The 23739-nt window shown below is 39.5% G+C and overlaps 1 pseudogene; it reads left to right on the top strand.

Moving 5' to 3' along the window:
* The first annotated feature begins 15008 nt into the window (after positions 1–15008).
* LOC133104952 (cytochrome c oxidase assembly protein COX20, mitochondrial-like) lies at positions 15009–23066 on the top strand (annotated as a pseudogene).
* Positions 23067–23739: the final 673 nt, after the last annotated feature.

Consider the following 23739-nt stretch of genomic DNA (forward strand, 5'->3'; position numbering starts at 1 on the left):
TGCACACCAGGTTGAAAGGAAGCTCTTTCCTCTTTTTCTCTTCAAAATCTGTCCAGTTTCCAGCAGCCATTCTCCTTTTTCTCAGCTTCTAGTCTCCTGATTCTTCAAACTAAAGGAGCTGACAGCCCTCTGAACTTATGCATTTCCTGGGCAGAAGAGGCATCCTCTGACCTTCTTCCCTCAGCCCCTGGATGTGATCCTGTAGTGATCCCATGGGCGCCACCAGAAGACTGGTTTTCTTTGCTTTATTCATATGTGTCCCTCCTCAGGTTGCACCAGCTATGTTTTTCAGTGCAGGAAGAGATTGCAACAGGCCACCGTTTTGATAGTGTTTTAGTTTTACTCACTTGGAGCTTCTCCAAAGAGGGAATGCCCAGTCCAGCTATGTCAGCTGCAGGTTGCCCTGGGTCACTGGGCAGCACACAGCCTCTGGTTAAGTATCTCTGCCTAGTGGGGTTCCTAGGAGAGTGATTGATCTTCTCCACCTCCCTGGCCTCTCTCTTTTCCAAGGGCTAGGTCACAAGGGTAGACACAGATCTCCCTCATCCTCGCCACCCCCTCCCCTTCTGCTCCTTACTGTTGTTTTTCCCTAGCCTTTCTACAGGTTTTGTTCTTTGATTTATCTCTTCCTCTTTTCACCTTGTTATCTGCAAAATCGGCAAACCTAGCCCCAGAGCACCTCGCATTTCTCTGGAGCCATTATCATTATTTAGAGGGGCCAGCTAGAGCTCCTTTAGGTTGTTGGTGCCCCTTTTCTATAAGTGGCTATCCTTGTTATCTTAGCTCTAGCTATATAAGGTTGTTTTGACCAGTTGGCTCTTGTAATTGCTCTGAGGCAAGGCTAAGCATTGGCTACTGAATTAAAGGATATGCTTTATCTGGCAATGGTTCTTCAATATGTACCATGTTATTGAGGTAATACTCCAAAAGTACAGACTAACATTTTCAATATTTGTACAAAAAGAAAGATTTATAATTTTCTAGGAATAGTTAATCTGGACTCTTCTGTGTTCATAATCTTCCTGTGTTTATCCTATATTACCTATAGAGATTCTCTGATCAGAGGTATTATTTTTAATAATTTCTTGAATTATACATAGTCTAGGTATTCTAATGTCTAGATCAACTATAATCTGATCCTGCATAAGAGCTGCAGTCCGGAAGCAAATCCTAGAATTGTAGGTGTTGTGTCCCATAGAATAAAGAAGTATTCTTCTACTAATGATTCCAAAACACCAATCATAGGTTAGGATATAGGCTCATTAGAGATTCTTACTACTTGAATGCTTCTATTAAACCAATGTAAATAAAGTTCATTTCCCTTCAACTTCTTTACAGTTTACTGTATACCCTCTTTACAGTTGACTGTATACCCCAGACTAAAGCATGTCTAATTTGTCTTTTATTATCTTTTTTCCCCACACACTGACCCAAGAAGTTCCTCTCTTTTTTTCTTAAGAAAAGTGAACTTGCTTTCCTTTTTGCTTTTCAGCCAACTTTAAAATTGTTCACAGCAAGATTTTATGTTCTACAGTAGTGGGAATGAGGTAGATAAAATGGCACTATATCAACAAGAATTATCGTCCCATTATTATTTTTTTATTATTTTATTTATTTATTATTTTATTTATTATTTTATTTATTTATTTATTCATTCATTCATTCATTCATTCATTCATTCATTTATTTATTTATTTATGGATGGCTGTGTTGGGTCTTAGTTTCTGTGCGAGGGCTTTCTGTAGTTGCAGCGAGCGGGGGCCACGCTTCATCGCGGTGCGTGGGCCTCTCACTGTCGCGGCCTCTCTTGTTGCGGAGCACAGGCTCCAGACGCGCAGGCTCAGTAGTTGTGGCTCACGGGCCCAGTTGCTCCACGGCATGTGGGATCTTCCCAGACCAGGGCTCGAGCCCGTGTCCCCTGCATTGGCAGGCCGATTCTCAACCACTGCGCCACCAGGGAAGACCCCATTATTATAGATAATTCTCCTTGGGAGTTTAGAGGAAGGACAGAATATTTTTGGGTGCTAATATCTCTTGGAGTGGCACCATTGGACAGATTTTGGACACTTGTCCTTTTGTTTTTTAGGTAATGTGGATCAATGTTTCTTTCAATGGGCCTTCTGCTTGTAATCTGTACCATTATCCTTATATGTAGGCCCCCAAGTCTTAAAGAAGAAAGGGTCATTTTGTTGTTTTATAGAGAGAGACATAAATTATATGGATTTCTCACTTGTTTACTTTCTAAGACTATCTGGAAATATCTAACTACACAGTGGATATTTTTTAACCTGGCAATTTCATGTATTATTTCTGATTGAATTCAATAATTCATGCTTGAGCCCATTTATAAAAGAGGGTATTAGGCTCCCTTTATCTCACCTTGAGTCTACTCTATAATATTGGCTGAAACTTTCTTAAAGTCTTTTTTAAATCTGTATTTCATAATTTTGAAACTTTAGGTTTTAAGTTTAATCCAACCTTAACAGAAAGGCTTCTGAACTTACTTTATGTAGTGTGTTTTTATTTTTAAATTTTACATAGAGGCTTTATTGAAATCTTTTTTTTATAAATTTTTTTTCTTTTTATTTAGTTATTTATTTTTTATTTATTTATTTTTGGCTGCATTAGGTCTTTGTTGCTGCACACAGACTTTCTCTAGTTTCGGTGAGTGGGGGTTACTCTTTGTTGCAGTGCGCGGACTTCTCATTGAGGTAGCTTCTCTTGTTGCGGAGCACGGGTTCTAGGCGCGTGGTCTTCAGTAGTTGTGGCACTTGGTCTCAGTAGTTGTGGCTCGCGGGCTCTAGAGCGCAGGCTCAGTAGTTGTGGCACACGGGCTTAGCTCTTCTGCGGCATGTGGGATCTTCCCAGACCAGGGCTTGAACCCGTTTCCCCTGCATTGGCAGGCGGATTCTTAACCACTGCGCCACCAGGGAAGCCCAGAATCTTTTTTTTACCCTGCTATTCTGAAACTTTTTTTTTCCATCTAAGAGTCTAACAGTTAATTGAACTAATTGATACAGAGCTATAGTCCAGGATTGTAACCTATCTCAAATATCTTGTCCCTTTATCTGTTTTCCTGAAGTTGACGAAAATCCTTAATTATAGTCCTTTACTTGCCTCTTGACAGTAGTTTTAATTTAACTTCAAATCTGTCTTTCTGTCCTAGCAGTTTTACAATGTACTTGTCTTTTTGTTTGATTGGTTTTTGTTTTTAGATTTTCTTTTTGTATTACACAAAAGGATATTTATTTAAAATGAGAAAAGAGACCCTAATCAATTAAAATGCCACAAACATGAAATGCAGAAAAATAAAATAATTTAATTAACTAATTGACAGATACATCTTTATAATACTTTTTCCTTACATATTTTGGCTGCAGTTTTTTAAAAAATCTTTTTGTTTTGTTTTTTTTTCTTGCCTGTAATCTTTTGATTACCTCTTCATAGGACCACGGTTTTTGTAATATTTTCTAAGACTGAATAGAAAGAGAATTCATGATTTCTTCCTGCATGGTTGAACAAACTTTGCTTTTTATTAGTGATGGTAGGGATGCATAAAACATACAACTTCTCCCATGGACATATACACTGTTTATAGTATTCCAACAGGTTTGTGGCCCACCAACACATAAATTTTGTATTCTGTGATTCCCGTCAAAAAAGAAAAGAACATGATGGATTTATAATGATATCCATACTCAGTGTAAAAATCAAGTATATTCCTGATAGGAGTGGATTTCCATTTTGGACAAGCATTGATGAGGATTTAATCTTCTCACAATTTTAGATTAGTCTGATTACTGGAAGAATTTTACATAGACAGCTTCTGGTTGTGGGCATTTCAAATCTTGTTTCTCTTCCATTACCCACCTACCTCTCATGTTGAGCACCACAGGACTCATTCATTCACTTCATTCTAAGACCTCCAGCCTTCATTTTTGTTTCATGGTAGGTCAGTACAGAGGGTGTAGGAATATTCCTGGAAGCCAGTTCCTACACTGAAGTGGTTAGCAATATCCACAGAAATGACGGCATACTATATAAATCTATCTCACCAAACCAAAATTAAACACATCCCCAACTTCCTGGATCCCCCAGATTACCACAGCCACTCCAAAGCCACCTGAGTAGAGGGGAAGTGTATCTCAGTGAAAGGCACAATAGACCTAACTGATTGACATGAAAGTATCTTTTTTTTGGCCACGCTGCACAGCTTGCAGGATCTTAGTTACCCAACCAGAGATCGAACCCATGCCCCCCGCAGTGGAAGTGCAGAGTCCTAACCACTGGACCACCAGGAAATTCCAAAAAGTATCATTTTTTAAAAAAGTTGTATTAAGATATATTTCACATACCATACAATTTAACCATTTGAAGTGTAAAATTCAGTGGTTTTTAGTATATTCATAGATATGTGCAGCCATCACCACAACTTTAGAATATGTTCATCATCTCAAGAAGAAACCCCATATCTTTTAGCTATCACTGTCCTCTCCCCTTGTCCCCTCACCAGCCCTAAGCCATCATTAACCTACTTTTCTATTACGTATTGCAAATTTTATGCAATCTTAGGATCAGGTCACTACATTGTTAGGACCGTTCCCAGAGTCTTGAGAGGGGCCACAAAACTTAAGCTGCATTAGCTTTGTGGTTTATCTGCCTCTGTACCTTTATTCTGCCAGAATCTGTACATTCAATTCCCTATCGTTCACAGAGTTGATTGGGTCTACTACAGTATGTGTGTGTGTTTGGTGAAAATTCTGTGGGTAAAGAGTTCATTTAGAAAATCAGGTAAACCTGAGTAAAACAAGAGAGTAACTCAGAGGATAGGATTCAGAAGGTTACAAAGGCTTTGAGACTGTCTCTTTTTAAAAATATTTAATTAATTAATTAATTAATTTATTTATTTATTTATTTTTGGCTGTGTCAGGTCTTTTTTTTTTAACATCTTTATTGGAGTATAATTGCTTTACATTGTTATGTTAGTTGCTGCTGTATAACAAAGTGAATCAGCTATACATATACATATATCCTCATATCCCCTCCCTCTTGCGTCTCCCTCCCTGTCCCACCCCTCTAGGTGGTCACAAAGCACTGAGCTGATCTCCTGTGCTATGCGGGTGCTTTGCACTAGCTAGCTGTTTTACATTTGGTAGTGTATATATGTCAATGCCACTCTCTCACTTCGTCTCAGCTTCCCCTTCCCCCTCCCCGTGTCCTCAAGTCCATTCTATACGTCTGTGTCTTTATTCCTGTCCTGTCTGTCCCTGGGTTCTTCAGAACCTTTTTTTTTTTTTTTTAGATTCCATATATATGTGTTAGCATACGGTATTTGTTTTTCTCTTTCTGACTTACTTCACTCTGTATGACAGACTCTAAGTCCATCCACCTCACTACAAATAACTCAATTTCGTTTCTTTTTATGGCTGAGTAATATTCCATTGTATATATGTGCCACATCTTCTTTATCAGTTCGTCTGTCGATGGACACTTAGGTTGCTTCCATGTCCTGATATTGTAAATAGAGCTGCAGTGAACATTGTGGTACATGACTCTTTTTGAATTATGGTTTTCTCAGGGTATATGCCCAGCAGTGGGATTGCTGGGTCATATGGTAGTTCTATTTTTAGTTTTTTGAGGAACCTCCATACTATTCTCCATAGTGGCTGTATCAATTTACATTCCTACCAACAGTGCAAGAGGGTTCCCTTTTCTCCACACCCTCTCCAGCATTTATTGTTTGTAGATTTTTTGATGATGGCCATTCTAACTGGAGTGAGGTGATATCTCATTGTAGTTTTGATTTGCATTTCTCTAATGATTAGTGATGTTGAGCATTCTTTCATGGGTTTGTTGGCAATCTGTGTATCTTCTTTGGAGAAATGTCTACTTAGGTCTTCTGCCCATTTTTGGATTGGGTTGTTTGTTTTTTTGATACTGAGCTGCATGAGCTGCTTGTAAATTTTGGAGATTAATCCTTTGTCAGTTGCTTCATTTGCAAATATTTTCTCCCATTCTGAAGGTTGTCTTTTCGTCTTGTTTATGGTTTCCTTTGCTGTGCAAAAGCTTTTAAGTTTCATTAGGTCCCATTTGTTTATTTTTGTTTTTATTTCCATTTCTCTAGGAGGTAGGTCAAAAAGGATCTTGCTGTGATTTATGTCATAGTGTTCTGCCTACGTTTTCCTCTAAGAGTTTTATAGTGTCTGGCCTTACATTTAGGTCTTTAATCCATTTTGAGTTTATTTTTGTGTATGGTGTTAGGGAGTGTTCTAATTTCATTCTTTTACATGTAGCTGTCCAGTTTTCCCAGCACCACTTATTGAAGAGGGTGTCTTTTCTCCATTGTATATTCTTCCCTCCTTTATCAAAAATAAGGTGACCATATGTGCGTGGGTTTATCTCTGGGCTTTCTATCCTGTTCCATTCATCTATATGTCTGTTTTTGTGCCAGTACCATACTGTCTTGATTACTGTAGCTTTGTAGTATGGTCTGAAGTCAGGGAGCCTGATCCCTCCAGCTCCATTTTTCTTTCAGAAGATTGCTTTGGCTATTCGGGGTCTTTTGTGTTTCCATACAAAAATTGTGAAATTTTTTGTTCTAGTTCTGTGAAAAATGCCAGTGGTAGTTTGATAGGGATTGCATTGAATCTGTAGATTGCTTTGGGTAGTATACTCATTTTCACAATGTTGATTCTTCCAATCCAAGAACATGGTACCTCTCTCCATCTGTTTGTATCATCTTTAATTTCTTTCATCAGTGTCTTATAGTTCTCTGCATACAGGTCTTTTGTCTCCTTAGGTAGGTTTATTCCTAGATATTTTATTCTTTTTGTTGCAATGGTAAATGGGAGTGCTTCCTTAATTTCTCTTTCAGATTTTTCATCATTAGTGTATGGGAATGCAAGAGATTTCTGTGCATTAATTTTGTATCCTGTTACTTTACCAAATTCATTGATTAGCTCTAGGAGTTTTCTGGTAGAGTCTTTAGGATTCTCTATGTATAGTATCATGTCACCTGCAAACAGTGACAGCTTTACTTCTTCTTTTCTGATTTGGATTCCTTTTATTTCCTTTTCTTCTCTGACTGCTGTGGCTAAAACTTCCAAAACTATGTTGAATAATAGTGGTGAGAGTGGGCACCCTTGTCTTGTTCCTGATCTTAGTGGAAATTGTTTCAGTTTCTCACCACTGAGAACGATGTTGGCTGTGGGTGTCATACATGGCCTTTATTAAGTTGAGGTATGTTCCCTCTATGCCTGTTTTCTGGAGAGTTTTTATCATAAATGGGTGTTGAATTTTGTTGAAAGCTTTTTCTGCATCTATTGAGATGATCATATGGTTTTTATCCTTCAGTTTGTTACTATGGTGTATCACATTGATTGATTTGCGTATATTGAAGATTCCTTCCATTCCTGGAATAAACCCCTTTTGATCATGGTGTGTGATCCGTTTAATGTGCTGCTGGATTCTGTTTGCTAGTATTTAGTTGAGGATTTTTGCATCTATGCTCATTAGTGATATTGTCCTGTAATTTTCTTTTTTTGTGACATCTTTGTCTGGTTTTGGTATCAAGGTGATGGTGGCCTCATAGAATGAGTTTGGGAGTGTTCCTCCCTCTGCTATATTTTGGAAGAGTTTGAGAAGGATAGGTGTTAGCTCTTCTCTAAATGTTTGATAGAATTCGCCTGTGAAGCCATCTGGTCCTGGGCTTTTGTTTGTTGGAAGATTTTTAATCAGTTTCAATTTCAGTGCTTCTGATTGGTCTGTTTATATTTTCTATTTCTTCCTGGTTTAGTCTTGGAAGGTTGTGCTTTTCTAACAATTTGTCCATTTCTTCCAGGTTGGCCATTTTATTGGCATATAGTTGCTTGTAGTAATCTCTCATGATCCTTTGTATTTCTGCAGTGTCAGTTGTTACTTCTCCTTTTCGTTTCTAATTCTGTTGATTTGAGTCTTCTCCCTTTTTTTCTTGATGAGTCTGGTTAATGGTTTAATCAATTTTGTTTATCTTCTCAAAGAACCAACCAGCTTTTAGTTTTATTGATCTTTGCTATTGTTTTCTTCATTTCTTTTTCATTTATTTCTGATCTGATCTTTATGATTTCTTTCCTTCTGCTGACTTTGAGGGTTTTTTTGTTCTTCTTTCTCTAATTGCTTTAGGTGTAAGGTTAGGTTGTTTATTTGATATGTTTCTTGTTTCTTGAGTTAGGATTGTATTGCTATAAACTTCCCTGTTAGAACTGCTTTTGCTGCATCTCATAGGCTTTGGGCCGTCGTGTTTTCATTGTCATTTGTTTCTAGGTATTTTTTGCTTTCCTCTTTGATTTCTTCAGTGATCTCTTGGTTATTTAATAGTGTATTGTTTAGCCTCCATGTGTTTGTGTTTTTTACGGATTTTTTCCTGTAATTGATATCTAGTGTCATAGCATTGTGGTTGGAAAAGATACTTGATACGATTTCAATTTTCTTAAATTTACCAAAGCTTAATTTGTGACACAAGATATGATTTATCCTGGAGAATGTTCCATGAGCACTTGAGAAGAAAGTGTATTCTGTTGTTTTTGTATGGAATGTCCTATAAATATCAATTAAGTCTGTCTTGTTTAATGTGGCATTCAAAGCTTGTGTTTCCTGGGCTTCCCTGGTGGTGCAGTGGTTGAGAGTCCACCTGCAAATACAGGGGACATGGGTTCGAGCCCTGATCTGGGAATATCCCACATGCCACGGAGCAGCTAAGCCCATGCGCCACAACTAGTGAGCCTGTGCTCTAGAGCCTGGGAGCCACAACTAATGAAGCCCACGCGCCTAGAGCCCGTGCTGTGCAACAAGAGAAGCCACCACAAGGAGAAGCCCGCACACCGCAACGAAGAGTAGGCCCTGCTCGCTGCAACTAGAGAAAGCACGGGCAGCAACGAAGACCCAACACAGCCATAAATAAATAAATAAATAAATAAAATTTATTTTAAAAAATAAATAAACCTTGTGTTTCCTTATTTATTTTCATTTTGGTTGATGTGTCCATTGGTGGAAGTGGGGTGTTAAAGTCCCCTACTATTATTGTGTTACTGTCAGTTTCCCCTTTTATGGCTGTTAGCATTTGACTTATGTATTGAGGTGCTCCTATGTTGGGTGCATAAATATTTACAATTGTTATATCTTCTTCTTCGATTGATCCCTTGATCATTACGGAGTGTCCTTCTTTGTCTCTTGTAATAGTCTTTATTTTAAAGTCTGTTTTGTCTGATATGAGAATTGCTGCTCCAGCTTTCTTTTGATTTCCATTTGCATAGGATATCTTTTTCCATCCCCTCACGTTCAGTCTGTATGTGTCCCTAGGTCTGAAGTGGGTCTCTTATAGATAGCATATATATGGGTCTTGTTTTTGTATCCATTCAGCCAGTTTGTGTCTTTTGCTGGGAGCATTTAATCCATTTACATTTAACATAATTATCGATATGTATTTTCCTAATACCATTTTCTCAATTGTTTTGGATTTGTTATTGTAGGTCTTTCCTTCTCTTGTGTTTCCTGCCTAGAGAAGTTCCTTTAGTATTTGTTGTAAAGCTGGTTTGGTGGTGCTGAATTCTCTTAGCTTTTGCTTGTCTGTAAAGGTTTTAATTTCTCTGTTGAATCTCCATGAGATCCTTGCTGGGTAGAGTAATCTTGGTTGTAGGTTTTCCCCTTTCATCACTTTAAATATGTCCTGCCACACCCTTCTGGCTTGCAGAATTTCTGCTGAAAGATCAGCTGTTAACCTTATGGGGATTCCCTTGTAATTTGTTGTTTTTCCTTTGCTGCTTTTAATATTTTTTCTTTGTATTTAATTTTTGATAGTTTGATTAATATGTGTCTTGGTGTGTTTCTCCTTGGATTTATTCTGTATGGGACTCTCTGTGCTTCCTGGACTTGGTTGACTATTTCCTTTCCCATATTAGGGAAGTTTTCAACTATAATGTCTTCAAATATTTTCTCAGTCCCTTTCTTTTTCTCTTCTTTCGGGACCCCTGTAATTCGAATGTTGGTATGTTTAATGTTGTCCCAGAGATCTCTGAGACTGTCCTCCATTCTTTTCATTCTTTTTTCTTTATTCTGCTCTGCAGTAGTTATTTCCACTACTTTATCTTCCAGGTCACTTATCCATTCTTCTGCCTCAGTTATTCTGCTATTGATTCCTTCTTGAGAATTTTTAATTTCATTTATTGTGTTGTTCATCATTGTTTGTTTGCTCTTTAGTTCTTCTAGGTCCTTGTTAAACGTTTCTTGTATTTTCTCCATTCTATTTCCAAGATTTTGGATCATCTTTACTATCATTGTTCTGAATTCTTTTTCAGGTAGACTGCCTATTTCCTCTTCATTTGTTTGGTCTGGTGGGTTTTTACCTTGCTCCTTCAGCTGCTGCATATTGCTCTGTCTTCTCATTTTGCTTAACTTACTGTGTTTGGGGTTTCCTTTTTGCAGGCTTCAGGTTCATAGTTTCCGTTGTTTTTGGTGTCTGCCCCCAGTGAATAAGGCTGGTTCAGTGGCTTGTGTAGGCTTCCTGGTGGAGGGGACTTGTGCCTGTGTTCTGGTGGATGAAGCTGGATCTTGTCTTTCTGTTGGGCAGGACTGCGTCCTGTGGTGTGTTTTGGGGTGTCTGTGAACTTAATATGATTTTAGGAAGCCTCACTGCTAATGGGTGGGGTTGTGTTCCTGTCTTGCTAGTTGTTTGGCATGGGGTGTCCAGCACTGTAGCTTGCTGTTCGTTGAGTGGAGCTGGGTCTTAGTGTTGAGATGGAGATCTCTGCGAGACCTCTTGCCAATTGGTATTATGTGGGGCCAGGAGGTCTCTGGTGGTCCAGTGTCCTCAACTTGGCTCTCCCACCTCAGAGGCTCAGGCCTGACACCCGGCCGGAGCACCAAGACCCTGTCAGCCACACAGCTGGAGTGCCTTCAGAGTTGGAGAAGCTGGCCTGCATTGGCTGTCCGTCTGTGTTGCACATTAGAATTACCTACTTCTTTTTTTTGCAGGCAGTGTTCCACAGAGAAAAACAGTAGCCTGAAAATAGTCACAGCTCTGAGATGGCTTTTTTTTTTCCTTTGTGCTTAGTCGGGTTTCACTTGCTCACAGGGGGCTACATGTGGAGGCCTCACATCCGGCTCTTCTGACCACAGTCTGAGTTGAGTCTTAGTTGTGACATGTGGGATCTTTCGTTGCAGCACGCAGGCTTCTCTCTAACCGTGTCGTGTGGGCTCAGTAGTAGCAACGTGTGGGCTCTAGGGCTCTATGGTTGCCGCGCACGGACTAAGTTGCCCCGTGGCATGTGGGATCTTAGTTCCCCAACCAGGGATCAAACCCACATCCCCTACATTGGAAAGCTGATTCTTAACCAGTGGACCACCAGGGAAGTCCCATTGGGTACTGTCTTGGAGTTTGATTTTTTTTTTTTTTTTTTGAGGCCTCACTTTTCCAATTTTCAAGAAGCTGATATTGTCTATTTGGTGTTTTGTCTCCTAATTTTTTTCAGAATGCCTCTTAAACATATTTATTCTTTATGACATGTCAAAAGCTTCCCGTGATGGCCATTGTTGTTCTGAGTTTTAAAAGATTAAAAAAATTCTTTGTTTAATTTTTCCATTTACCAAAGAAAATTCAAGAGTTAGGATTATGGTATAGCTTTGTATAAGAGGTAGAAATTCTTCCAGGAAGAAGTTTAGACTTTGTCATAGGCAAACCTGTGACACACCAAGAACAAGGCCAGCACAGTTGGTTAACGTATATGCTTGGTAACAGTATCTCACATTCTCCTTTACAAGAAGGACACCAGTCACTTTGGATTAGTGCCCACCCTAATGACCTTATTTTACTTTAATTACCTCTTTAAAGACCCTATCTCCAAATACAATCACTTTTTTTTTTTACAATCACATTTTGAGGGGTCCTAATTGGGGGGCTAAGGAATTAGCATAGGAATTCAACATAGGAATTTGGGGGGCCTACACAATTCAGCCCGTAACATATAGCGAGGTGTCAGTGCAAATAATCAATAAACAATCTGTAACAGGAATAGAAAAGAGCTTTATTTGAGCCAAACTGAGGATTATAGCTTGGGAAACACAAATTCAAGACGCACTTGAATTGTGTTCTGCTGGACTACAAAATGGGAGAGTCTTATATAGGCAAAAATTGAAAAGTTGCGTAAATTGTTAAGAATTAGGATTAGAGCTGGCATGAAGGGTGCTTGTTAAGCAAGGATTGATTGGGGTCCAGAATGGTTTCATGTTTACAAGGGGAGACTTTGAGGCCATATGGTTGCATCTGGTAGCTGCTAGCAGTTATTGTTTTGAAAATGGCTGGTGGTGTCCTTGAGTTTGATACAGTTCAGAAAATTCAGATTCTCAGTTGATGCAGGAATGTGTCTGAAACCACATTCACAATGGCCACCAGGCTCTACTTTGAATGCCTGAATCACATTTACTCCATTTTGGTTTTAAAGGATCTTAAATATGTCATCAGTGGGAAAGTTATGCTGGTCAGGCCCAGTCTCTCACAGCTGAGCAGCGTGTTGGTCTTGCATGGGTTTGGGGCAGTGTGCAGATCAGGGTCTGGCAGACTTTCAGAGCAATAAGGAATTGACATCATCTGAAGTATGACTACCTAGTTGACACTCTTGTTGGTTGGTTGGCACTCAGAGGTAAGTTTATTTGATTGAGTCCATCCCTGACAGGCTGACTTTCAGAAGCAAGAGTCTAACACTGATTGGATGGCTTACAAAAGTATATTCAGTGAGGGAGGTTTTCATTAATTGATTGAATAGGTTTAATGGCTGGCAGAATAGCCAGTCTTTTCCTAAATTTTGGGGAATGTTATTCTCAACATAAAAAGTGACTTTCATATGTCCCACTTTTCTCCTAAAGTGGCTGAACATCTCTTAGCTCTAGACAAGGGAATTTGTGGTACTTTCTGGCTGATTGACAAGTTTACACTCTGAATCCAAGTCAATGATATTTTGTTGGTCTACAGAGGAAAGAAGGTTGGAATCATCCTGGTTCTTCAGATCACTAGTTGTGTGGCCTCAGGCAAGCCACATGACTTCTCTGAGAGTCATTTTCTTCATCTGTAATTGGAAACAATAATAACTATCTGTGTTATTATAAGTATCAAGGGCATAACTTAAGGGGAATGCCTAGCACAGCATCCGTGGTACATACCAGTTCATGGTTCTCATCCCTGGCTTATTAGACTCACGTGGAGACCTTTAAAAACTCCTGAGAAGAGGAGTCTCCCCACCTGCCAGAGCTTCTGATTTAATTAGTGAGGGTTGATTCCAAGCAGGTGATTACAAAACTCCCGAGGTGGTTTTGATGGACAGCCTGATTTGAGAACCATTATTAACTGCTCCCAAAAGTGGTAATTCTCTCTCAATCCACTCTCTTCTATTTCTATTAGTTTTCCCCCTGAAGTTGATGCCCTTCCCAAACTTCAGGAATTTTTCTCTTATATGCCTGAGAGGGAAAAGCCCTCCCCATGCCACGTGTGTACAGATTTTGATAGGCTGTCTATGGCTCTGATATTACTTTAAAGTGGCTATCCTCTTTTTTTTTTTCAGTTGAGGTAAAATTGGTATATAACATTATACAGTTTCAGGTGTACAACATTTAATTTTATGTCTGTATACTCTGTAAAGTGACCACCCCCAAAGTCTAGTTACCATCTGTCACCATACAATTGACCCCTTCACCCCTTTCCCTCAGTCCCTAACCTCTTTACTCTCTGGTAAACACCAATCTGTTCTCTGTATCTACGAGTTTGTTTTTCTTTCTTTCTTTCTTTTGTTTGTTTGTTTAAATTACACATATGAGTGAAATCATATGGTATTTGTCTTTCTCTGTCAGACTTATTTGACTTAGCATAATATCCTCAAGTTCCATCCATGCTGTCTCAAGTGGCAAGATTTCCTTTTTTTTTTTTTTTTTAATGTCTGAGTGGTATTCTATTATATATACATACCACATCTTTATCCATTCACCCATTGATGGACACTTAAGTTTTTTCCATATCTAGGATATTGTAAAAAATGCTGCAGTGAGCATAGGGGTGCATATGTCTTTTCAAGTTAATGTTTTATTGTTCTTCAGATAAATACCCAGAAGTGAAATAGCTGAATCACATGGTAGTTCTATTCTTAAATTTTTCAGGAATCTCCATACCATTTTCCACAGTGGCTGCACCAATTTACATTCCCACCAGTAGTGCACAAGGGTTTCCTTTTCTCTACATCCTCTCCAACATTTGTTGTTTCTTGTCTTTTTGATAATAGCCATTCTAACAGGTATGATGATTAGTGATGTTGAACATCTTTTCATGTGCCTGTTGGCCGTGTGTATGTCTTCTTTGGAAAAATGTATATTCAGAACTTCTGCCCATTTTTTAATTAAGTGCTTTTTGTTGTTGAGTTGTATGAGTTCTTTATATATTTTGGATATTAACCCTTTGTCAAGTGTATGATTTGTAAATATCTTTTCCCATTCAGTAGGTTGCCTTTTCATTTTGATGATGGTTTCCTTCACTATGCAGAAGCTTTCTAGTTTGATGTAATCCCATTTATTTATTTTTGCTTTTGTTTCTTTTGCTTTTGGAGTCAGATCCACCAAACATTGCTAAGACCAATGTCAATGCGTTTACCACCTTTTCTTTCTTCCAGGAATTTTATGGTTTCAGGTCTTAAAATCTTTAAGCCATTTTGAGTTAATTTTTGTGTATGGTATAAGATAGTGGTCTAGTTTCATTCTTTTGCATGTGGCTGTCCAGTTTTCCCAACACAATTTATCAAAGAGACTCTCTTCTCTCTACTGTATCTTCTTGGCTCCTCTGTCATAAATTAACTGTCCATATATACAGGGGTTTATTTCTTGGCTCTCAGTTCTGTTCCGCTGATCTGTGTGTCTGTTTTTTATGTGAAGTGGCTATTCTTTTTTTGTCTGTGAAGTGATTATCCTCTTAATGCATGAAAGTACATGTTACATTGATCATGTGGATAAGTGTCTTCAGATCGAAAACTGGAATTGAGGAGGCAGGTAGGGAGACTGGAAGGTAGAAATCTTCTTTCTTGTTCCAAACTAAAAGGACATCACACAGAAGTCTGCTTATAACATTTACAGGGTGAGAGGCAAGATGGAAATGAAGATACACATGCCATTTTTAGGTTCTTAATCAAGCTAACAAAGTATTATGTGAAATATGTCCTATAATACTACTTTGACAAATATATTTTCATAGCAAAAAAATGTGTTAAACTAAGTTTTTTATATAAGTGCTAGTCATCAAAATAATTAATTAAAATAATTAATTTATTGGGCAATTGAAGGGCCAGTAATGTTTGGATAAGTAATGAAATAGACATACATAATTAACATTATATATTTATTCCATAAAATGTATTTATCTTGCCTTTACTTATACAAAATCATTAATTATGTTTTAATATTTGTATTAGTTCCTAGGGCTGCTGTAGCAAATTACCACAAACTTGGTGACCTAAAGCAACAAAAATTTATTCATTCACAGTTCTGAAGACCAAAAGTCCAAAATCAAGGTCTTGGCAGGGCTACTGTCCCTCTGAAGGCTCTAGGGGAGAATCCATTCCTTGTCTTTTCCAGCTTCTGGTGACTGCCAGCATTTGTTGGCTTGTGGATGCACTACTCCAACCTCTGCCCCCATCTTCACATATCTTTCTTGTGTGTGTGTGTGTGTGTGTGTGTGTATAATCTCCCTCTGCCTGTCTCTAATATGGACACTGGTGATGGCACTTTGAACCCATTGGGATTATCCAGGATTATCACCTCATTTTTAAATCCTTAACCACAACTGCAAAGACTCTTTTTCCAAATAAGGTAACAAGGATTAAGACTTGATGTCTTTGGGGATACTAGTCAGCTCACTATAATAATCAAGAGTTTCCAGCTTCTTTTAACATTAATCAACTAAAGGATTTAAAAACATGTATTTTTATTTAAAGTATATAAAGTTTAAATGTATTGTTGGCCTGAAACAAATAGACTGCCAGATATTTCTTCAGCAAAGATGGGTTTATTTAGGATCATCAGAGAATTGCAATTTGGGGCCTGCAACCATGGCAAGCCACGTGTAAGTACCCCCTTCTGGTCTCCCAACTCTGTTTAACTGAAATGTCTGTTTGTTAATTTTTTACATTTCCCTCTATTGATCAAGGTCTTTCTCTGAAAGTATCCCTGATCAATAGTCAAGTTTTCTAGTTTCAGTGGCTTTTTTTTCCTCTATGTCAGGAAAGACCTTTCCTGAGCGTAATGTCTCATGTCAGAGGGAAAGTCGACAGATTGGAAACTGATTAAGGTCATATTCAAGTAACAAGGACAGGTAGGAGGGAGAACTCTCAGGCACTTTTTGTCTGAAGTCCGTATGTTATCAAGATCATAGACATTGGAAATCATCTGAAGCATTACATCATCATCAAAGGTTTGACAACAAAATTCTAACAGACCTAGTCCAGATATCTTGGGAAGGCTGTCTCATCAGATGTTGTCTGCTTCAAATCCAGGAAATCTTTACTTCAGGTCACCAGATGATATGTAGGTCCAGTCAGGTTTTGGCACTTTCTTTAGCTGTGTCATGTGAATCCAAGAGTCTGTTGATTGGAATTTGGGGGCACAAGGGTTGGTTAGCAATACTTGGCAGGGGCCTGTCCGGTGTGGTTGAAGAAAGTTCTTCTGAAGGTTTCCTTTCCAATAGATGAAATCTCTAGGTTGCAAGATGTGATGCTTAAGGTCTTTGTTTCCTAAGGGTTTGCTGAGAAAAGATTGCTCTACCAAAACAAGGTTATTTTTAATAGAAGCAGTTAGGCCTTTGCAATGTTGGACTACCTTTCCTTTTATCCGTTGTGGATCAAAAGAAGCAGAGGCCAATTGCATTGGGCATCCTGTGACTATCCCAGTAGGTGAGAGTTCATGAGTTCCAAAAGGGGTGGGTCTGAGATTTAGAAGGACCAATGGCAATGCTTTTGCCTAGCGTATTTGGAGGACCTCTACAAATTTTGCCAATTGAGTCTTAATAATGCTGTAAGTGCGTTTGACTAAACCAGAGGTTTGAGCTTGGTGAGCACAGTGAAAGTGCTATAAAACCAGCGAAGCAGCATAGACTCGTTGAAGCACATGGCCAGTAAAATGGGTTCCTCAATCACTGCGAAATTTGAGTGGAGTTTCCCAGGTAGGGGTAATCTTTTCCAAAAGGACTTTAGCCATAGAAGAGGCAATAGCCTGTCTGCAAGGGAAGGCTTCAGTCCAGTGTGAAAACATACAAACCGCGACTAAAACACATTTATATTCACTAGACACAGGAAGTTGTATCAAATCCATTTGCCAGAGCTCGAGCAGTCCATTGGGCAGTTTAAGATGTCTGGGAGCAGTACCAACAGGCTTCCCTGGGTTGTACTTTGGACAAGTGGGACAAGCGAGGTAGGTGCTTTTGTGGCCTTGTTGATATTGTGGCCTTGTTAATAATCACCAGTATTGATTCTTGCAGGCTGTTATTTTGTCAGTAGACCAACGGTTTTTTTTTTAGAAATTTCATGTAATGTCTGAAACATTTATATTAACATATTTCCATACAAATAACCCAATGAAAGTTTAGTATTAGTTGCTTTGTTTGTTTGTTTTTTTATACTGCAGGTTCTTATTAGTCATCAGTTTTATACACATCAGTGTATACATGTCAATCCCAATCGCCCAATTCAGCACACCACCATCCCCACCCCACCGCAGTTTTCCCCCCTTCGTTAGACCAATGGTTTAATGCATGCACAGTGGTGAGGAGTGGGAATTTTAGAGTCTCCTGTAGGACTGGGTTGTTATTTGGTCCAAACCAGAGCTTTCTCTTTTTATCAAACCAACAATTGTTGAATTTCCAATCTTGTTTTTCCTTTTTTGAGGCTAATTGTTGAGCTCTCTAGCCAGTTTTTCTAAATTATCATTTGGGGAAATATTTCTTCAAACCATGACAGAGATTTGGCTGCTTTAAGGGCAGCATTCCTTGCAGCAATATTGGCAGGATGATTTCCCCTAGCTTCCAGAGAGTCAAGTTTAGAATGCCCCAGTATCTTAAAAGTAGCTAAAGAGGCAAGTAAAAGTATTACATTAAATAATTCCTGAACATAGGGGCCATTTAAAATTTTATTTCCACTAGAAGTTAGGAAGCCACACTGCTTCCACAACATTCCAAAATCACAGGTAATCTAAAAGCATATCTACTATTGGTATAAATATTGCCAGTTTTGTCCTTGGCTAAAGTACAAGCCCATGTAAGAACATATAATTCAGCTTGTCGGGCTGAAGTAACCATAGGTAAAGATGCTGCCTCAACAACATCAAAAGGAGTTGTAATAGAATACCCATAACAATATTTACCATTGTCATTTAAAAAATAAGAACCATCAGTGAACCATGTGAAGTCAATGTTACCCAGTGGAATCTCCTGCAGATCATCATGGGGAGTCAGGAGGTGGTCCGTCAGCTTTAAGCTGTCATGAGGGTCTCATCAGTAACAGAGGGAAGAGTAACTGGGTTAAGGTTAGTATAGTGTAAAAGAGTTATGTGAAGGACAGTTAACAAAAACACTTCATATGAGGCGACTGACTGAGAAATACTGAGTGTGATGAGAATTCAGGAGAGCTTCTACAGCATGAGATACAAAAATGGCTAATGGGAATCCCACAGCGATTTTCTCAGTGGCCTTAACCAAAACGGCAGTGATTGTAATGGCTACAAGGTAAGGGGGAGGGTAGCCCCGTCCAGTTGCTGGCTTTAATACCCTATGGGTTGGTGATGGTCACCATGTTTTGGGTGAGTACCCTATGTGTCTGTGTTCTGAGGGACACAGTGTTTGGAAAAGGTAGAGGACCAGTGGTGGGATGAGAAGAAAGAATTGTATGTCAGGAGAAGGCTTTTGGAGAATATTAGTCTTGGGAGATCAGATTTAAAGCCTTAGAGAACAATTTTTAAAAGACAGTGTTATAGAGGTCTAATTGACATAGAATAAAGTGCACATATTTTAACTGTACAGGGTGATGTTTTTCCATATGTACATTTCCATGGAACCATCAGCACAATCAAGATAGTGAACACATCCATCATTCCCCAAAGTTCTTGTTCCTCTTTGTAACCCTTCCCTGCTTTCCTCTCCACCTCCCCATCCCCAAAACCACTGATCTGCTTTCTGTCATTAGAGTTTAGTTTACATTTATATAAATGGAATCATATAAGATGTTCTCTTTTTTTTTCTGACTTATTTCACTCAGCATAATTATTTTGATACTTGTGTGTATTGGGTGTATCTATAGTTCATTCTTTTTTATAGGGGAACAGTATTCAATTGTATGAATATACCACAATTTGATTATTCATTTACCTGTGGATGGACATTTGTGTTGTTTCCAGTTTTTGGCTATTACTAAAAATGCTGCTATAAACATTTGCAGGGCTTCCCTGGTGGCGCAGTGGTTAAGAATCCGCCTGCCAATGCAGGGGACACGGGTTTGAGCCTTGGTCCAGGAAGATCCCATATGCCGCGGAGTAACTAAGCCTGTGTGCCACAACTACTGAGCCTGCGAGCCTAGAGCCCATGCTCCGCAACAAGAGAAGCCACCGCAATGAGAACCCGCGCACAGCAACAAATAGTAGCCCCTGCTCACTGTAACTAGAGAAAGCCCGCGCGCAGCAACAAAGACCCAGCGCAGCCAAAAATAAATAAATAAATAAATGTAAAACAAAAAAACTCCAAAAAACATTTGCAAACATTAAAAAATTATTATCATTATTAAACATGAGAGTTGTTAATGAATATGAAAAGGGATTGAAGGGTCATGAAATGCTGGTTACAATCCTGACTTCTCCATGCCAGTGAAGAAGGTCTTGAGCTAGTGAAAAGATCCTGCCTCCCCTTTACTACCTGAAAAGACATGAGATAGAATTAGTTAAAACACATAAATGTATCAAACCTGAAGCTACTTGGAGAAAGGTGTCATTTACAACACAATTTAAGGTTCTGTGTAAACATGGCATATTGAATATATGCATCTAATTTCTCTCCTTCAAAACCCATTAAAACTATGGTAAAGACAGCTTATGCAGCTCAATATCAAAAAAACAAACAACACAATCAAAAAATGGGCAGAAGATCTAAATAGACATTTCTCCAAAGAAGATGTACAGATGGCCAAAAAACACATGAAAAGATGCTCAACATCACTAATTATTAGAGAAATGCAGATCAAAACTACAATGAGGTATCACCTCACACCAGTCAGAATGGCCATCATCAAAAAATCTCTAAACAATAAATGCTGGAGAGGGTGTGGAGAAAAGGGAACCCTCCTACACTGTTGGTAGGAATGTAAATTGGTACAGCTACTATGGAGAACAGTATGGAGGTTCCTTAAAAACTAAAAATAGAGCTACCATATGATCCAGCAATCCCACTCTGCATATATCTGGAGAAAACCATAATTCGAAAGGATGCATGCACCCAGGTGTTCATTGCAGCACTATTTACAATAGTCAGGACATGGAAGCAACCTAAATGTCCATCGACAGAAGAATGCATAAAGAAGATGTGGTACATATATACAATGGAATATTATCAGCCATAAAAAGGAATGAAATAATGCCATTTGCAGCGACATGGATGGACCTAGAGATTGTCACACCGAGTGAAATAAGTCAGAAAGAGAAAGACAGATATCGTATAGTATCAGTTATATGTGGAATCTAGAAAAATGGTACAGTTTAACTTAGTTGCAAAGCAGAAATAGAGTCACAGATGTAGAAAACAAACTTACGGTTACCAAGGGGGGAAGGGAGGGGTGGAATGAATTGGGAGACTGGGATTGACATATATACACTACTATATGTAAAATAGATAACTAATGAGAACCTACTCTATAGCACAGGGAACTCTGCTCTGTGGTGACCTAGATGGGAAGCGAATCTAAAAAAGATTAGATATATGTATATGTATAACTGATTCACCTTGCTGTACAGCAGACACTGACAACATTGTAAAGCAACTATACTCCAATAAAAATTAATTTTAAAAACTACGGTAAAGAAAAAAAATTAAGACATAACTCTCAAGGAAAGAGAAGATGAGAGTAGTTAACAGTGTTGGAAGCTCGGTAACTGATTTCACTGACCAAAGAAAGCCCAATCCTAAAAATGCAACAGGGAAAGCTAAGGCCACCTTTTATCTACACTGAAGAATCCCCAAAAGACTCAGGAACTGGGAGCACTAGGTGCCTCTGGGACCGAAGATTATGGGGTGGGAGAGGGAGGGGCTAAAGTTAGGAGGACTCCTGCACACCTGAGTCAGTCATTTGGAACCTGCATCCACTGCTTTCCCTCCACCACCCCTGCAGTGGTGTATATGGACCCTGTAGTGGGTCCCATATACAGACTGGGTCCTGAATGCTGAGACTCCTGGCTTTCTTGCTCCACTTGGCTCTGAAATTCTGGCAACCAGACACCATCCAGGTGGGAGATTTAAAGAGTCTCTCTGAGAAATCTGACTAGCATAAGAAAAAGGACTTATAAATAGCGACATCTGGGTTCCCAACAGACCTTCCAGCCAAGGCACTCTACACTGATCCTAAAGTGGACATAGCTCACCTACCAACTCAGTTTCCACTCAGTATTTTCTTTTTAATTTTTATTTATTTAATTAACTAATTTATTCTTTTGATGTGGACCATTTTTTTTTTTTTTTAATTTTATTTATTTATTTATTTATGGCTGTGTTGGGTCTTCATTTCCGTGCGAGGGCCCTCCCCAGCTGCGGCAAGCGGGGGCCACCCCTCATCGCGGTGCGCAGGCCGGGCCTCTCATTATCGCGGCCCTGCCGCGGAGCACAGGCTCCAGACGCGCAGGCCCAGCAATTGTGGCCCACGGGCCCAGTTGCCCCGCGGCACGCGGGATCCTCCCAGACCAGGGCCCGAACCCGCGTCCCCTGCACTGGCAGGCAGACTCCCAACCACTGCGCCACCAGGGAAGCCCGATGTGGACCATTTTTAAAGTCTGTATTGCATTTGTTAAAATACTGCTTCTGTTTTATGTTTTGGTTTTTTGGCCTCAAGGCATGTGGGATCTTAGGTTCCTGACCAGGGATCGAACCTGCACCCCCTGCATTGGAAGGCGAAATCCTAACCACTGGACCTCCAGGGAAGTCTCAGTATTTGTTTTTTTAAATTGAGATTTTTTTTCTCCCATTTTTATTACTGGAGTCCATTTTGTTTCAAGGGAGATTAATAGATTTAATGACTATCATTGTCTCGCAAATCACATTTAAAATAAACCTTGATACAGCAGAACTTAACACAACATTGTAAATCAACTATGCTTCAATTAGAAAAAGCAAAACAAAACTTGAATTATACTGAGAGCTCCAAGTTCACCCTGTGGGTCAATGGGGCTCTACACACAAGTGAGGAACTTGGTGTAGTGGTTAGTGTGTTTCTGCAACTGTTGATCTTTAACAACTGTCAAATAGTTCCACAGTGCTAGCTTTTGTGCTTGAAAAAACAGATGATCGCACCGATCAAAAATGGTTCCCTGCACAAACACCTTTTCATTACTTCTCAATGAGAAAACATTCTAGGGCATCTGCTCTTCTCTCACAGCCCAGGTCTGGCTTCTGTTGGCATCTGCTGGCAGCTGCTGAGCTAAGCCGAGCACCTCTTCCAAAGTCTAGAGGGGCTCTGGGTCCTGAGGAAGAAAGTGAATTAAGAATTCGTAGGAGGTGCCGACTGTACCCATGGCGGCTGCGCCGGAGCCCGGGGAGCCCGGGAAGGCGAAGGTAGAATTAGAAGATCATGTGACGTTGGAGTAGGAGGATTTATCTTGGTGACTTTAGGATGCTGGTTCCATTGTAGGTGTAATTATGCAAAGCTAAGAATCCAGGAAAGACTTGCCAGAGAAGGAATTAAAAACAAGATTTTATATGAAAGTACCACCTTGATCCTGAAAGAAAACAAACCAACAGCGGCAGAGCAGCAATTGAGCAGTCTTGAGCACAGAAAACCCGGACACAACTCACTTCGGTGTGAACAAAGCCGAGATCAACTATAGAAAGCATTTTATGTACCATAAGGCTTTCAGTCAAGTAAATAAAGTATGTGTAAGTTGTAAAAAAAAAAAAAAGAATTACTTCGCTTCTCGCCTTGGAGCCGGTACTGGGCGAGGCTCTTCCAGAACTGCACTTGATTCTTCCATGAATCCCGTGTGGTCAGTGTCACCCTGCAGCTTTCTCCTGGATCGTGTACGGCAGGCGCACTCACGGTGCAGGCTTCAAGCTGACTGGGGCAGAGTCCTGTTGCACCAAGTCCGGCTCTCAGAGCTCCGTTTTGGCCTAGGAGTGCGGCTATGAAGATTAAAAGACGTGCGACTAAGGCGCCAGCTCTGGGCCGGCAGTAGGCACGCAGGGCTGGGAGGTTTCTCACAGTCTAGCCTCCAAAAGTTTCTCTGCACCAGTGGCTGAGCCAGATGTCCCACCTAGTTATGATTTATGTAGTGGCAGCATCAAAACCAGATACTTTTCTTCACTTGAATACATTCAAGAATAAAGACCTCTGCTGACGGGGTTCTTTTTTTTTTTTTTTACAGTATTTTTAAATTTTAATTTAAATTTATTTATTTTTGGCTGCGTTGGGTCTTCGTTGCTGCACGCAGGATTTCTCTAGTTGT

The sequence above is a fragment of the Eubalaena glacialis genome, chromosome 14 (genome assembly GCF_028564815.1).
Source record: "Eubalaena glacialis isolate mEubGla1 chromosome 14, mEubGla1.1.hap2.+ XY, whole genome shotgun sequence".
In the NCBI taxonomy this organism is placed as follows: domain Eukaryota; kingdom Metazoa; phylum Chordata; class Mammalia; order Artiodactyla; family Balaenidae; genus Eubalaena; species Eubalaena glacialis.